Genomic DNA, 16,086 nt, shown 5'->3' with positions numbered 1-16,086 from the left:
TTAGTTTGCACGCTCATCTAGTCAAGACAAGAATATATATTTTAATTTGTGGTGGGCTAAATGTTAGAGGTTGCAGCAAACATAGAGTATACAACAAGCTATCCCTCCCGCACGCGGTGGACGGACATCCAACAGTGGATTCAATACTGTAGAAGTAGTATAACATCATTGTTCGTCTTCTCGAAGAGGCAAAGAGCCAAGCGCAACCCGAACGTGGCAGTTGCAAACGCTCGCCATAGTGTGTTTGGTTGCATTCTCATCTCAGCATAGTTGTTCCCTCTTCGTGCATGCTCATCCCAGCAACCCTCTTCATGCATGCTCGTCTCATGCATGCTCCTAGTGTATTTGTGTTAAGCTAGTGTGGACTCATGCACCCTTCATACACCCTACCAAACATCAAAGCATCAAAGTATCCGGGCCCGCGTGCCATCCACCAAATCACAGCGAGGTGCTATAGTCGAGACTCACCAGTCACACCGGTTTGGCCATCATGACCCATCATATCACAAAACCCACACCTTTACCAGCAGTGGTAAAGTCGCCTCGAAGTGGCCTTGAAGTTGGACTGGACGAAGCAACCATCATTTCACTGGAATGCTTGTTGAGGCCCTTTCTCCCCTTTCTTGAAGAAAACCTCACTCCAGGCTACTCACTTCTGCCATTTTCTTCTGTACCGACGAAGGAAAGGTGGGTGAATTAGTGATGCTACTATATTTTCATTCCAAGAATCTTCTTTTTGCGAAGCACCGACCGATTCTCATGGCCTATTCTTTTCCCGTTTTTATTGCGATTGTGGTTTCCTTTAGATTGCTTTTTGTTTGCCAGTTCATTGATGGATCCTGGAGCACTAGGCAAAGAGTTGCCAGCGAACAACCCACTGGAGACAGCGCTCTCCACGAAGCGAGCACCGACCAACGAGTTGACCATGTTGATGGGCCAACCCATGGAGATGAAGAACTCCAAGAAACAAGCACTGGCAAAAGAGTTGACGATGTTGGCAGACGAAGTCCTCAAAGAAAGTTGGAAGAACAGCAAGGGCCCCATCGTGCCTACCCTAGAAACTCTAATGGCCACCTATGTGAGGCTCAAGGCCGAGTTTGAGGAGATAGTCGCCATTGAGAAGCAGTATTCCCCTGGCAAGGTGATGGCCCCCATCGAGGACGAGGAGATGGCCCCCGGACGGATGGGATCCCTCGGTGAGCTGCACAAGGTAAAAAATAATGGCTTACCATAGTTGTGGTTTTTGTTTATTTGCAATGTGCTTGCTAATATGTTAGGGTTGTGCAGGTGCCGGTGGACGTCCTTGATGATTCCGATGTCGTGGCCCGTCCTGTGGACAACGCCCCAGAGATCGTTTTCGATGTCGCGGTCTGTCCTGTTGACATCGCCCCAGAGATCGATTCCGATGCCGCTGTCCATCCTGTGGACATCGCCCTAGATATCGATTCCGATGTCGCGGTGGACATTGCCCCAGAGATCGATTCCCATGCCGATGTTCGTGCTATGCTCATTGCCCGAGAGATCGATGACAAGAAATAGTTGATCGCGCTAATCCTTCAGGGTAGTTTGCATTGTGTTTAATTACCCGAATGATGCGTGTTATCAAAGCATCTTAGGGATAGTGCACTATCTTGTGTGGGCGGTACTTGCTACTTTTGTTTGATAGTGAATCATGCGAACCCTCTCCAAGTTGTGGAAACATATGTATCCTCACCAGCTTTTGATGTAATATATGGCATGCTTAGATGTAAGTTTGAACTGTTTATCATATCAGCAGGGCTTGTTTGATGATTCTTGGTGTTAGTAGGATAGGTACTGTGCGAGCTATAGTACTTGCAAAACACTCACCGAAGAGAAACGTTGGGGCTGATGAGCTCGTGGTACGCTTATACTGATCCGTCGTTGACCGGCCAATAGCCCAAGCTCCTAAAGTTGTAGGCTTAGCGATCGATTAGACAATAGTCGACACTGATACATTCAGGCCTCATTCCGTTCATAGGGTAGGAAAATCGTAGCAAAAGTACAGAGATGTACAACACAAAATCATAGCAATACAGAGACGTACTCCCACTGTTCCAAAATAGATGACTCAACTTTGTACTACTAACTTTGAAATGGGGGGAGTACAAATCCTAGGCGGGCTAGTTTGGCCTAGTAAGTTTTCTTGAAGAAGTGGAATTCAAGGAAGTCATGATGGTTCCTTCGTCCGACCAACTTAGAGCACTGCTGCTGGCTATATACCACCGCCATGTCACTTGAAGCCTTCATAATAGCCAACTAGTATAATAGATGGGCCATAAACTAACTACTGGTATTTAATGCTTGCATGTGAAAGAAGGAAACAAGACACATGCTCATTGGTGGAAAGGAGAGGAGCGCAGGCTCACACCGTTGCATGCAGGCTGCATGCAGGCTTGATTTCTTGTTTCCTATGCTCGATCATAGAAATCTCGAACAAAATGACCAGGGCGGTGCTTTCCCACGCGTTAGGCGGGCTAGTTTGAGTGATATGATGTTCTACAGTGTCGTCCACTTGCTCCATTTTTATGTAAGCAAGAGTCTACAATCTTACGTGGGAGGAGTCCGAAACACAGCAGATCTGATTTTGATCGAGGGATAATTGTTCCCTTCGAAATAATGGAGCACTGTTAGCGATTATAGCATGATAGTTAGGGCATCTCTAGCGCTGGCCCTCAAATTTACACCGGCATCTGTCCGAGGACACTGATGGATGCCATCCAATGCTGCCTGCATACCTTTCGAAAACTATATGAACTAATCAGATGAAATTCGTGCAAACAAAGCAAATTTCAAATTAATCGGATGAAATTCATTACATTTCGAAAAAAATCCTATAAACCGGACGAAATTCATTACATATTTCGCACAAACCACACTAAAACCTGCTGTAAACCTAATCTAAACGATCGCCGGCGCCCAACCACCATGTCCAGCCATGAACCCGAGAAAGCCGGCCATTGCCTTTGCCTCCTCCTCATCCACTTCGATAACCTCCTCCTCTGGAGGACAAGGTTCTAAAGATTTCCGCCTCCACGTCGCCGTCAAGCGGCTAATCGGCCGCCAATGTTTATCCCACCAAGCTTGGCATCGACTGAGTGGAGGAGCGGTGGCCTTCCTAGGACCAGAGTTGTGGCAACCTACCGTGTACTACTCTTCCTTGCTGTCGGCTGCGCCCGCGCACGCATGCCGGCTTCGTGGTCGTGGCAGCGGAGGGCGGCTGGGGGGGGGGGAGCCGGTGATCTCCTTCATCTCCTCCTGTGACAGTATGTCCAAGAGAGCTTTGGAGCGCGCCCGGAGCGGAGTCACCGATGTCCTTTGTTTGCTCCTACGAAAGTACGTCCAAGAGAGCTTTGAAGTGCCAGGAGGCCATGGTTGGAGTGGTGCCGACAGAAGGAAGGGGCCGGAGGAGAATGAGTGTGGGTATTTGGCTATGGCTGGGAGCTGGGGCTCAATTTAATATAGCGGGCGAATGGCAATGAGCCGTGACAGACGGATGGACGGCTGGCGCCAGAGTAGGTTCATCGGCAGCCGCGTGTCATTAATGTGGGCGGCGGGTAGAAGGATTGTTGTGTGGCTGTTAACGTGGAACAGTCGCTTGCACCAGGATGCCATGCAGGTGGCGCTCTCTCGGTTGTCGCGCTGCTGTAATGCCGGCGCTAGTGAGAGGTCGCGTTCGGCGTGAATGCGGACGCTGCTTCAGTGACTTAACCACAGGTGCGTTGGATCACTGTCATGTGGGCCCAACGGGCATCTGGCCCGCATGTCAGTGACACAACAATTGCACATGCGGTTAAGTCCGGTGAATGCGGCATTGACGTTCTAGAGAAACGGTGACCATTTCAGGTGGGAAGTGTGCGCTAGCGATTAAAGGGGTTTCGGTTGGCCAGGGCGGTCAGACGCTGGCGTAGTGGTAAAATGTGAACTCATGGATGGCGAGCCTTTGAAGCGTATGCAGCACGTATTAACAACTAGGCGTCCATGCAACCGCTCTTGTCGCCAGCTAGCCTTCGACGACCACCATTAGACACCACACAACCATGCATAACTTACGAATAATGGACGAATCGATCAGACACACACTCGTGTGCAGTGGCACTATGATCGGTTGCTCACAATAGTACATACTCTGTACCATAGTACCCTCTCTAGCTAGGCTGTTTTATAGATTGTCGTTGTGATGGACGATATACATGAGCAAGGCGCCGACTCACAATTATGACCGTTGGTGTTGAGCCAGGTGAATACATGCTCGGTGTTCGCGGAGGCCTCTAGCAAACGTCTAAACAGTAATGTCACGCACCGCAGGGGCGCGCAGGTGACGGGCTCGCCGCTTGCGTTGTGCCATGGGCAGGACTTTGATTGAGAGGGTGACGTGCATGCATTAGCATGGTTTGACAGCGTGAGCGTGAGTGTCTGGCTGTCTGCACGCGTACATGCTATTTGCCTCTATGGACGGCGAGGGAGTCCTGGATTAGGGGGTCTCCGGACAGCCGGACTATATCCTTTGGCCGGACTGTTGGACTATGAAGATACAAGATTGAAGACTTCGTCCCGTGTCCGGATGGGACTCTCCTTGGCATGGAAGGCAAGCTAGGCAATACGGATATGTAGTTCTCCTCCCTTGTAACCGACTCTGTGTAACCCTAGCCCCCTCCGGTGTCTATATAAACCGGAGGGTTTAGTCCGTAGGACAACATACAATCAGACCATAGGCTAGCTTCTAGGGTTTAGCCCCTACAATCTCATGGTAGATCAACTCTTGTAATACTCATATCATCAAGAACAATCAAGCAGGACGTAGGGTATTACCTCCATCAAGAGGGCCCGAACCTGGGTAAACATCGTGTCCCCTGCGTCCTGATACCATCCGCCTTAGATGCACAGTTCGGGACCCCCTACCCGAGATCCGCTAGTTTTGACACCGACATTGGTGCTTTCATTGAGAGTTCCACTGTGTCGTCACCGTAAGGCTCGATGGCTCCTTCGATCATCGGTAGCGATGCGGTCCAGGGTGAGGTTTTCCTCCCCGGACAGATCTTTGTATTCGGCAGCTTTGCACTGCGGGCCAATTCGCTTGGCCATCTAGAGCAGATCGAGAGCTACGCCCCTGGCTATCAGGTTAGGTTCGGAGACTTAAACTACACTGCCGACATCCGCGGAGACTTGATCTTTGACGGATTCGAGCCCATGTCAGGTGCGCCACACAGTCATGACGAGCATGACGTAACTCTGCCGTTAGACAATATTCGGAAGATCGCATCTACAACTACTCCGGCCGCCAATCCGGAGCAAATTGCGCCATCCGAGAGCGGAGGGATAGACCCCGCCATGGAGGCCGCACTCTTAGTGGTGATAGAGCCGGATACTGACTTCACCCCCTACGAGAGCCGTGTCGTCGAACCACTAGATTCGTCTCCGGCCACGAACTCCGAGCCGCTTGCATCCATGCCTATCAAATCCGACCGGGCACTGATCATGGAGTTCACCTCCACGGATATCTTTCAACACTCGCCTTTCAGCGATAACCTTGGCCGAACTATGTCCGGCTAGAATGGGATGTGGAAGACGAAGAAATTCGCTGCCCACCCACCACCCACTTAGTAGCCACTGTCGACAACTTAACCGACATGCTCAACTTCGACTCCGAAGACATCGACGGCATGGACGAAGATGCAGGAGACAAATAGGAACCAACGCCCACAGGGCGCCGGACAGCCACTTCATCACATGACATATACATCGTGGATACACCCAAAGAAGGCAATGGCGAAGAGACAGCGGAGGATGGCCCCTCCAAGAAGCAACCCAAGCGCCAACGTCAGCGGCGCTGCTCTAAGTCCCGCCATAGCAAAAACAGTGTTAACAGCGCATGAGAAAATAACACTCCAGTCGACTCTAGAGGAAACGACGACCACATTTCCCCGGCAGCCGAGCACGATGAAGCTGCAAGCGGCGAACATAGTACGGATCCGACGTCCGAACACGGCGACGCCGAGGATAAACCTCATCAAACCCCCTTTGGGGAGGAAAACAGTCCGGACGAAGATGCACACATCATCCCGGAAACGCACTTGGAGCAAGAGAACCTCCGCGGAAGGCTTATTGCCACAGCGAGGAGTCTGAAGAAGCAGAAGCAAAGGCTTAGGGCCGCACAAAATACACTCAACAGCAGGTGGAACAAAGTGCTCGACAACGAAGCAACGTATGGTGGAAGTTACCACACAAAGAGCTATCCAAAGCGCAAGCTATTACCTGAATTCGACGATGAGGCCTTAGAGCCCACACAGCCAAAAAATGAAACGGCCAACTGGTCGGATCAACCACCGTATGACCGCGATAGAGCGGCTAACAAGGTAACAGATAAGTCAACACACGATCTACGTGAGGACTTGCGCCAAAAATCCGGTATGACCAGATCCATCTATGGATCTAGGAAGCGCGCTCCGGCACAAAATCAAAACCGAATACTACAACCGTCTGAATGCCATGGCACATCCAAGTACAGGGGTGCCGCACACCCCCTATGTTTCACCGATGAGGTGCTGGACCACGAATTCCTAGAAGGATTCAAACCAGTGAACATAGAGGCGTAGAACGGGACCACAGACCCTGGGGTCTGGATTGAGGACTTTATCCTCCATATCCATATGGCTCGCGGAGACGATCTCCACGCCATCAAATACCAGCCCCCTCAAGCTTAAAGGACCAGCTCGGCACAGGCTGAAAAGCCTCCCCGAAAACTCAATCAGAAGTTGGGAGGAGCTCGAGGATGCTTTTTGGGCTAATTTTCAAGGGACCAACGTCTGACCTCCGGATGCAGACGATTTAAGTCATATAATTCAACAGTCCGGAGAGTCCGCCCGAAAGCTTTGGAACAGGTTTCTCACCAAGAAGAGCCAAATCGTCGACTGTCCGGACACCGAAGCCTTAGCAGCTTTCAAACACAGCATTCGAGACGAATGGCTCGCCAGACACCTCGGCCAAGAAAAACCGAAAACAATGGCAGCCCTAACAAGCCTCATGACCCGCTTTTGTGCGGGTGAAGACAGTTGGTTAGCCCGCAGTAGCACCAGCGACCCAAGCACATCCGAAGTCAGGGATGGCAATGGAAAACCACGACGCAATAAAAGCAAGCATCGAAATAAAGAAGATAGCCCAGATAATACGGCGGTAAACGCCTGATTCAGGGTCTCTCGACCAGGTCAGCAGAAAAAGCCTTTCAAAGGCAGCAGAGACGGACCTTCTGGCCTAAACAAGATTCTTGCCAAACTATGTCAGATTCATGGCACCCCTGATAAACCTGCAAATCACACCCACAGAGAATGCTGGGTCTTCAAGCAGACCGGTAAGCTAAACGCCGAACACAAGGGGGGGAGACACCAAGCGAAGATGAGGACAAGCCTCGCTAGCAAAGCACTGGAGGACAGAAAAAATTCCCACCAGAGGTTAAAACAATAAACATGATCCATGTGACGAAGAGGAGAAGCAAACATGCACTCTGAGACACACGTGCCATAGGGCCCGTCACCCCTAGGTTCAACCCCTGGTTGGCCTGCCCGATCACTTTTGATCGCGGGGATCACGCGACAAGCATCCGACACGAAGGATTGGCTGCCTTGGTGTTAGACCCAATAATAAACGGATACCATCTCACACGAGTCCTCATGGATGGCGGTAGTGGTCTAAATCTGATATATCAGGACACAGTCTGCAAAATGGGGATAGACCCGACAAAAATAAGCCATCGTACTACTACCTTCAAGGGAGTAATACCAGTCCTAGAGGCCCGCTGCACGGGCTCTCTATTACTAGAGGTTGTATTCGGTTCTTCCGACAACTTTCGAAGCAAAAGGTTAACTTTCTACATCGCTCCATTCCGAAGTGGCTATCAGGCACTACTCGGAAGAGCGGATTTTGCTCGTTTTAATGCAATACCGCATTACGCTTCACTCAAGCTTAAGATGCCCGGTCCACGTGGCACCATCATAGTTAGCGGAAACACTGATCGTTCTCTACGCGCGGAAGAATGTGTAGCGGCTTTAGCCACCGAGCACTAGACGGCCTCACCAACCAGAAAAAAATGACAGGTCGTTAAGACCACGGACACGGTTAGACGAGTCCGGTGCAGCTCTACATATACATGAGATTGGTTTGATGATCAAACCCTCCTACACAGTACCAGGGGCTTCCCGCGTGTAATCAGGGCTAGTCCGGCTCAACTTGACTTATCTTGAATTTTAATGGTTTATTGATAATAACCAATTTTTTGGCACGACAACTTCACCTAAGTTCTTCTCTTTTATAGATGACAATCGTGCTACACCCGTCCAGGACACGGCACAACGGAGACACAGGCACAGACGTGCTGCAGGGACCCGCTCAAAGGTTTCTTTTCAGATTAAGACCATGCGTAAACCTTTTTTACTGTCTCCTGTTGTTCACAACGTCTGGATATTCAATACAACCGAGAAGGATGCTGACGTTATTGTCATGTGGCCACATCAGGATATTGCACGTACCTGGACACCCGGGGTTTATTACTAAGGGCATTGTTCAGCCCGGCATATGTTATAAAGACCGAATACCTTAGGGAGTGTCCAGCGTCGCGAGTTTGGCCTTATATGCATCAGCTCTGAATCATGTCTTTGGTCAAATGTTGGGTTTGCCCAGCTCCCATGTTTTTGACGGATTCCGGGCTCCGCAAAACCCTTAAGATTCGAACACGGGGGCGTGACGAAGATCTCTCCCACCACACGTCTACCTAGCGCCTCGCTCTTCTCCTGGTGGTGGGAATGGAATGCAAGCAAGCAAACAAGTAGAGCACACAAGAGTTTACCAAGGTTCAGGCCACCTTGCGGTGTAAAACCCTATGTCCTGCTTTAGTGGATTGGCCTCGCGAGGGCTTGAGTATGAACAAATACAGTGGTTTCCTAAGCTCAGGAGGCGAGCTCAAGAGGGGTGAGGAAGCGGATGTTCTTGCTCCTTTGCTATGCTATGTCCCAATGGGTTGGTCCCTTTGCTATGCTAGAAACCCTAGCTACTTATATAGACGGCCAGGGTCCTCTTCCCCCAAAATGTTTAGGCGGGAAGGGAATCCCACAACGGCCATTCGAGCGGGAACACAAGGACGCTCCTATCCTGACAAAAGGTGGTCTTTGCCTGCAAAGAGGGCAGGCGGTGACGCAGTGGTGGGCTCGGCGATGACATCCTTCCTGCCGTCCTTGCGGTCTTCGGTCTTGTTGCACCAAAGGGGAAACCTTTGTCTCACCCCTCGGGAACCTGCGCCTGCGCGGTCTCCTTTGCACCGATATGGAAACTGCGCCTGTTGGCGCGCGCTGGCGCCCGCTGGCATGGTTCGTCATGGCTTGCGTCACTGCCTCCTCCTATGGCAGCCCTTGCCTTGAGATCTCCGCCCTCCCGAAGCAGCCTAGCTGAGGCCACTCTTGGGAGAGGTCTTGGTTGCAATCCGTGCTAAATTCTCCACATGCTTATAGTCAAAATAAAGCCTTCACCGAACATATGATTGATGCCTTGATGCAATCTTATGAAGAAAAACTTGAGTTGAAAATTCCTATCCCTAGAAAACTCTATGATGAGTGGGAACCAACTATTAAAATTAAAATTAAAGATCATGAGTTTTATGCTTTGTGTGATTTGGGTGCTAGTGTCTCTACTATTCCCAAGACTTTGTGTGATTTACTAGATTTCCGTAATTTTGATGATTGCTCTCTAAACTTACATCTTGCAGATTCCACTATTAAGAAACCTATGGGATGGATTAATGATGTTCTTATTGTTGCAAATAGGAATTATGTTCCCGTAGATTTCATTGTTCTTGATATAGATTCCAATCCTTCTTGCCCTATTATTCTTGGTAGACCTTTCCTTAGAACGGTTGTTGCGATTATTGATATAAAGGAAGGGAACATTAGATTTCAATTTCCATTAAAAAAGGGCATGGAACACTTTCCAAGAAAGAAAATAAAATTACCATATGAAACTATCATGAGAGCCACTTATGGATTGCCTACGAAAGATGGCAATACCTAGATCTATCCTCGCTTTTATTCCTAGCTAGGGGCGTTAAACGATAGCGCTTGTTGGGAGGCAACCCAATTTTATTTTTATTCCTTGCTTTTTTCTCCTGCTTAGTAATAAATAAATAATTTAGCCTCTGTTTTGGTTGTGTTTTTTGTGTTTAATTAGTGTTTGTGCCAAGTAGAACCGTTGGGAAGACTTGGGGAAAGTCTTGTTGAACTTGCTGTAAAAAACAGAAACTTTAGCGCTCACGAGAACTGCTGTCATTTTTATTTACAGAGTACTATTTATTTAATTATTTTTGCAGATGATTAATAGATAAATTCCTCACGTCCAGTAATTTATTTTAGAATTTTTGGGGTTCCAGATCTTGCGCTAGCTACAGATTACTACAGACTGTTCTGTTTTTGGTAGATTCTGTTTTTCGTGTGTTGTTTGCTTATTTTGATGAATCTATGGCTAGTAAAATAGTTTATAATCCATAGAGAAGTTGGAATACAGTAGGTTTAACACCAATATAAATAAAGAATGAGTTCATTACAGTACCTTGAAGTGGTCTTTTGTTTTCTTTCGCTAACGGAGCTCACGAGTTTTCTATTTTGAGTTTTGTGTTGTGAAGTTTTCAAGTTTTGGGTGAATTCTTTTGATGGATCATGGAACAAGGAGTGGCAAGAGCCTAAGCTTGGGGATGCCGATGGCACCCCCAAGATAATCCAAGGACACCAAGAAGTCAAAGCTTGGGGATGCCCCGGAAGGCATCCCCTCTTTCGTCCACTTCCATCGGTAATTTACTTGGAGCTATATTTTTATTCACCAACATGATATGTTTTTTGCTTGGAGCGTCTTGTATTATTTGTGTCTTTGTATCTTAGTATGCCACAATCATACTTGCTCTACACATGTTTTGAGAGAGCCATACATGAATTAAAATTTGATAGAATACTCTATGTGCTTCACTTATATCTTTTGAGTGTAGTAATTTTGCTCTATGTGCTTCACTTATATCTTTTGAGCGTTATAATTTTGCTCTGTGTGCTTCACTTAGATCTTTTAGAGCACGGTGGTGGATTTGTTTTAAAGAAACTATTGATCTCTCATGCTTCACTTAAATTATTTTGAGAGTCTCTTAATAGCATGGCAATTTGCTTAATAATAATATGCTTGGTATTCAAGATTTGTGAAACTTTCTTTTGAGTGTGTTGAATACTAAGAAAAGATTGAATCATGATAATTGTTTTGAGATATGGAGGTGATAATATTAAAGTCATGCTAGTTGAGTAGTTGTGAATTTATAGAATACTTGTGTTAAGGTTTGTGATTCCCGTAGCATGCACATATGGTGAACCGTTATGTGATGAAGTCGGAGCATGATTTATTTATTGATTGTCTTCCTTATAAGTGGCGGTCGGGGACGAGAGATGGTCTTTTCCTACCAATCTATCCCCCTAGGAGCATGCGTGTAATACTTTGCTTTGATAACTTCTAGATTTTTGCAATAAGTATATGAGTTCTTTATGACTAATGTTGAGTCCATGGATTATACGCACTCTCACCCTTCCACCTTTGCTAGCCTCTCTAATACCGCGCACCTTTCGCCGGTATCATACACCTACCATATACCTTCCTCAAAACAGCCACCATACCTACCTATTATGGCATTTCCATATCCATTCCGAGATATATTGCCATGCAACTTTCCACCATTCCATTTATCATGACACACTCCATCATTGTCATATTGCATATCCCGGTACACCGCCGGATGCATTCACATAGAGTCATATTTTGTTCTAAGTATCGAGTTGTAATTGTTGAGTTGTAAGAAAAAAAAAGTTTGATGATCATCGTTATTAGAGCATTGTCCCAGTGAGGAAAGAATGACGGAGACTATGATTCCCCCATAAGACGGGATGAGACTCCGGACGAAAAAAAATAAAAAAAGAGGCCAAAGAAGCCCAAAAATAGGGGAGGCCATAAAAAAAGAGAAAAGGACCAAATAAAAAAATGATGAGAGAAAAAGAGAGAAGGGACAATGTTACTATCCTTTTACCACACTTGTGCTTCAAAGTAGCACCATGATCTTCATAGTAGAGAGTCTCTCATCTTATCACTTTCATATACTAGTGGGAATTTTACATTATAGAACTTGGCTTGTATATTCCAATGATGGGCTTCCTCAAAAAAATGCCCTAGGTCTTCATGAGCGAGCAAGTTGGATGCACACCCACTTAGTTTCTTTTTGAGCTTTCATATACATATAGCTCTAGTGCATCCATTGCATGGCAATCCCTACTCACTCACATTGATATCTATTGATGGGCATCTCCATTGCCCGTTGATACGCCTAGTTGATGTGAGACCATTTTCTCCTTTTTGTCTTCTCCACAACCACCATTCTATTCCACCTATAGTGCTATATCCATGGCCCACGCTCATGTATTGCGTGAAGATTGAAAAAGTTTTGAAAAAGTTAGAGTATGAAACAATTGCTTGGCTTGTCATCGGGATTATGCATGATTTAAATACTGTGTGGTGAAGATGGAGCATAGCCAGACTATATGATTTTGTAGGGATAACTTTCTTTGGCCATGTTATTTTGAGAAGACATAATTGCTTTGTTAGTATGCTTGAAGTATTATTATTTTTATGTCAATATAAAATTTTGTCTTGAATCTTTCTAATCTGAATATTCATACCACAATTAAGAAGGTTTGCATTGACATTATGCCAAGTAGCACTCCGCATCAAAAATTCTCTTTTTATCATTTACCCACTCGAGGACGAGTAGGAATTAAGCTTGGGGATGCCTGATACGTCTCCAACGTATCTATAATTTTTGATTGCTCCATGCTATATTATCTACTGTTTTGCACTATATTGGGCATTATTTTCCACTTTTATATTATTTTTGGGACTAACCTATTAACCGGAGGCCCAGCCCAGAATTGCTGTTTTTTGCCTATTTCAGTGTTTCGAAGAAACGGAATATCAAACGGAGTCCAAACGGAATAAAATCTTCGGGAACGTGATTTTCTCACCGAACGTGATCCAGGAGACTTGGACCTTGCTCCAAGGAACAAGAGAGGCAGTCACGGGGGTGGGGGCGCGCGCCTCCCCTAGGGCGCACCCCCTGCCTCGTGGGCCCCTCGTTGCTCCTCCGGCATACTTCTTCCTCCTATATATACACACGTACCCCCAAACGATCAGAATAGGAGCCAAAAACCTAATTCCACCTTTGCAACTTTCTGTATCCACGAGATCCCATCTTGGGGTCTCTTCCGGAGCTCCGCCGGAAGAGGACCGTCATCACGGAGGGCTTCTACATCATCCAAGCCCCACCGATGAAGTGTGAGTAGTTTACCTCAGACCTTCGGGTCCATAGTTAGTACCTAGATGGCGTCTTCTCTCTCTTTGAATCCCAATACAAAGTTCTCCCCCTCTTTTGTGGAGATCTATTCGATGTAATCTTCTTTTTGCGGTGTGTTTGTTGAGACCGATGAATTGTGGGTTTATGATCAAGTCTATCTATGAATAATATTTGAATCTTCTCTGAATTCTTTTATGTATGATTTGTTATCTTTGCAAGTCTCTTCGAATTATCTGTTTGGTCTGGCCAGCTAGATTGGTAGTTCTTGCCATGGGTGAAGTTCTTAGCTTTGGGTTCGATCTTGCGGTGTCCTTACCCAGTGACAGAAGGGGCAGCAAGGCACGTATTATATCGTTGCCATCGAGGATAACAAGATGGGGTTTATTTCATATTGCATGAATTTATCTCTCTACATCATGTCATCTTGCTTAAGGCGTTACTCTGTTTTTAACTTAATACTCTAGATGCATGGTGGATAGCGGTCGATGAGTGGAGTAATAGTAGTAGATGCAGAATCGTTTCGATCTACTTGTCACGGACATGATGCCTATATACATGATCATGCCTAGATATTCTCATAACTATTCTCAATTCTGTCAATTGCTCAACAGTAATTTGTTCACCCACCGTAGAATACTTATGCTCTTGAGAGAAGCCACTAGTGAAACCTATGGCCCCCGGGTCTATCTCATCATATCAATCTCCATTAATTTAATCTTGATTTGCTTTTTACTTTGCCTTTACTTTTTACTTTGCATCTTTATACCAAAAATACCAAAAATATTATATCTACCAGATCTCACTCTCGTAAGTGACCGTGAAGGGCTTGACAACCCCTAATCACGTTGGTTGCGAGTAGCTATCGCTTTGTGCAGGTACGAGGGAATTGAGCGTGGGCTCCTACTGGATTGATACCTTGGTTCTCAAAAGCAGAGGGAAATACTTACCCTACTCTGCTGCATCATCCCTTCTTCTTCGGGGAAAACCAACGCAAGCTCAAGACGTAGCATCGGGTCGGCTACTGCGCCGGCCTTGACGACGACCTGCTACCCCTTCTTCCTCCACAGCATCTCTGTTGGGCTTGTGCCGCCCTTCTCTGAATTCTTCTACGCGATCTTGGACCACTACCAGGTGCACGCCCTTCATATCCAGCCTCGCTCCCTCCTCGTCTTGTCGCTGTTCTCCTTCTATTGCAAGGCGTTCGTGGGGGTGAGGCCGACTATCGCCCTCTTCCGCCACCTCTTCGCCGTCTGGCTGTACGAGGAGGGCCGTGCTCGGCGTGCATCTCCTTCGTCTTTCAGCGCAAGGGCTGCCGGTTGATGAAGGTGGGGAAGAAGATAGACACCCATCGGAAGAGATGGGTCTATCTGGATGCTCAGCACGCACCCATTGCTGGCGCTCCCTACCGCCCGTCCGCGGAAGCGCGCCTGCTGGAGCCATGTGAAGATTACTGATCCCGAGGCTGGGCCCATCTTGGCGAGGATTGAGGATGATATGGCCTTGAGGCTCGAGGGGGGACAGATCGTGAAGGTGTTCCTAAGGCAGTGCCTGGCGCCACTCCAGGCACACTCGCGTCCCATGTGGGAGCTGATGGGGGATGACGACAAGCTCCGACTACGCTCGGGGATGCTGCCCTCTTCTGATCTAGACCTCACCTCAAGCATTCTCCTGGAGATGATGCCTGCGGACCTTCCGATGGCCCACCTGCCGCTGTACCGTCGTTCTAACAAGGCCAAGCAGTTGGAGGCCGTGTCGGGCTATGTCGAGGTGGCCGCGCCTGCTCCGGCCACGGTTGATGTGTCTTCTGGTGGCGAAGAGGAGAGCGAGGAGGAGGAGGAGGAAGACTCTGAGAAAGCCCTCGGGGACCTCGACTTGAATCTTGATGACGCCTCCTCCGCGGAATCCGTTGAGGAGCTGCTGCCGAGGGCTGGAGTCGCTGGGCAGCCCAAGGCCGTCACCCCGTGTCGATCTGGACGCTCTTCGTCCAGAGGGGGTGACGCAGCGACTCCCGGGCGGAGCTCTGCCCCGGCAAGGCCAGCAGCCACTGTTGGGCCCAAATCTTTGGCCTCGCGTCTCGCCAATGTTTGGGGCAGCAGCGTTCCCCCGGCAAAGGAAGCCGCTGCCGATCTGCTGGCGAAGAGGAGGGTGCGCCAGGCCTCTGACGCATGAGTACAGGTTCTTCCGTTATTCTATTGCATGTTGCGCTTCTGACGTGCATTTCTTGATGCAGTAGCATTGGCGGCATGCTGAAGAAGATGAAGGGAGGGGCCACTTCTCGAAGTCCCGCCCCTCCTGCTGCTGCTGCCGCTGCCGCCGTGGTGCCACATGCCTCAACGAGCCAAACTGCTGAGCGCGTGGTAGCGACGCCTCCAGTGGACTCCGCCGTAGCTCCTCGCGAGGGCCAGGTGACCTCTACTCCCGCCGTGCCAGCGAAGGGACCGGGAGCCCCCAAGCCCTCAGCAGAGAGGGCGGTCATGGTGGTGCTCCCTCGTCAGCAGGTGAGGTCTAGTCCCGAGGCCTTGGAGGCGGCCTTCGCTGCGTTGAACCAGCTCTGCGTTGTCTTTCGGGACGGCGATGACCATGCGGTGGACGCCCACTTGGGCCTACTCTCGGGGTGGCTGCAAGCGGAGGAGTCTATGCAGGCCACCTGGAGTCAGGCT

The sequence above is a fragment of the Triticum urartu genome, chromosome 5 (genome assembly GCF_003073215.2).
Source record: "Triticum urartu cultivar G1812 chromosome 5, Tu2.1, whole genome shotgun sequence".
In the NCBI taxonomy this organism is placed as follows: domain Eukaryota; kingdom Viridiplantae; phylum Streptophyta; class Magnoliopsida; order Poales; family Poaceae; genus Triticum; species Triticum urartu.
This window is presented reverse-complemented; position numbering follows the sequence as displayed.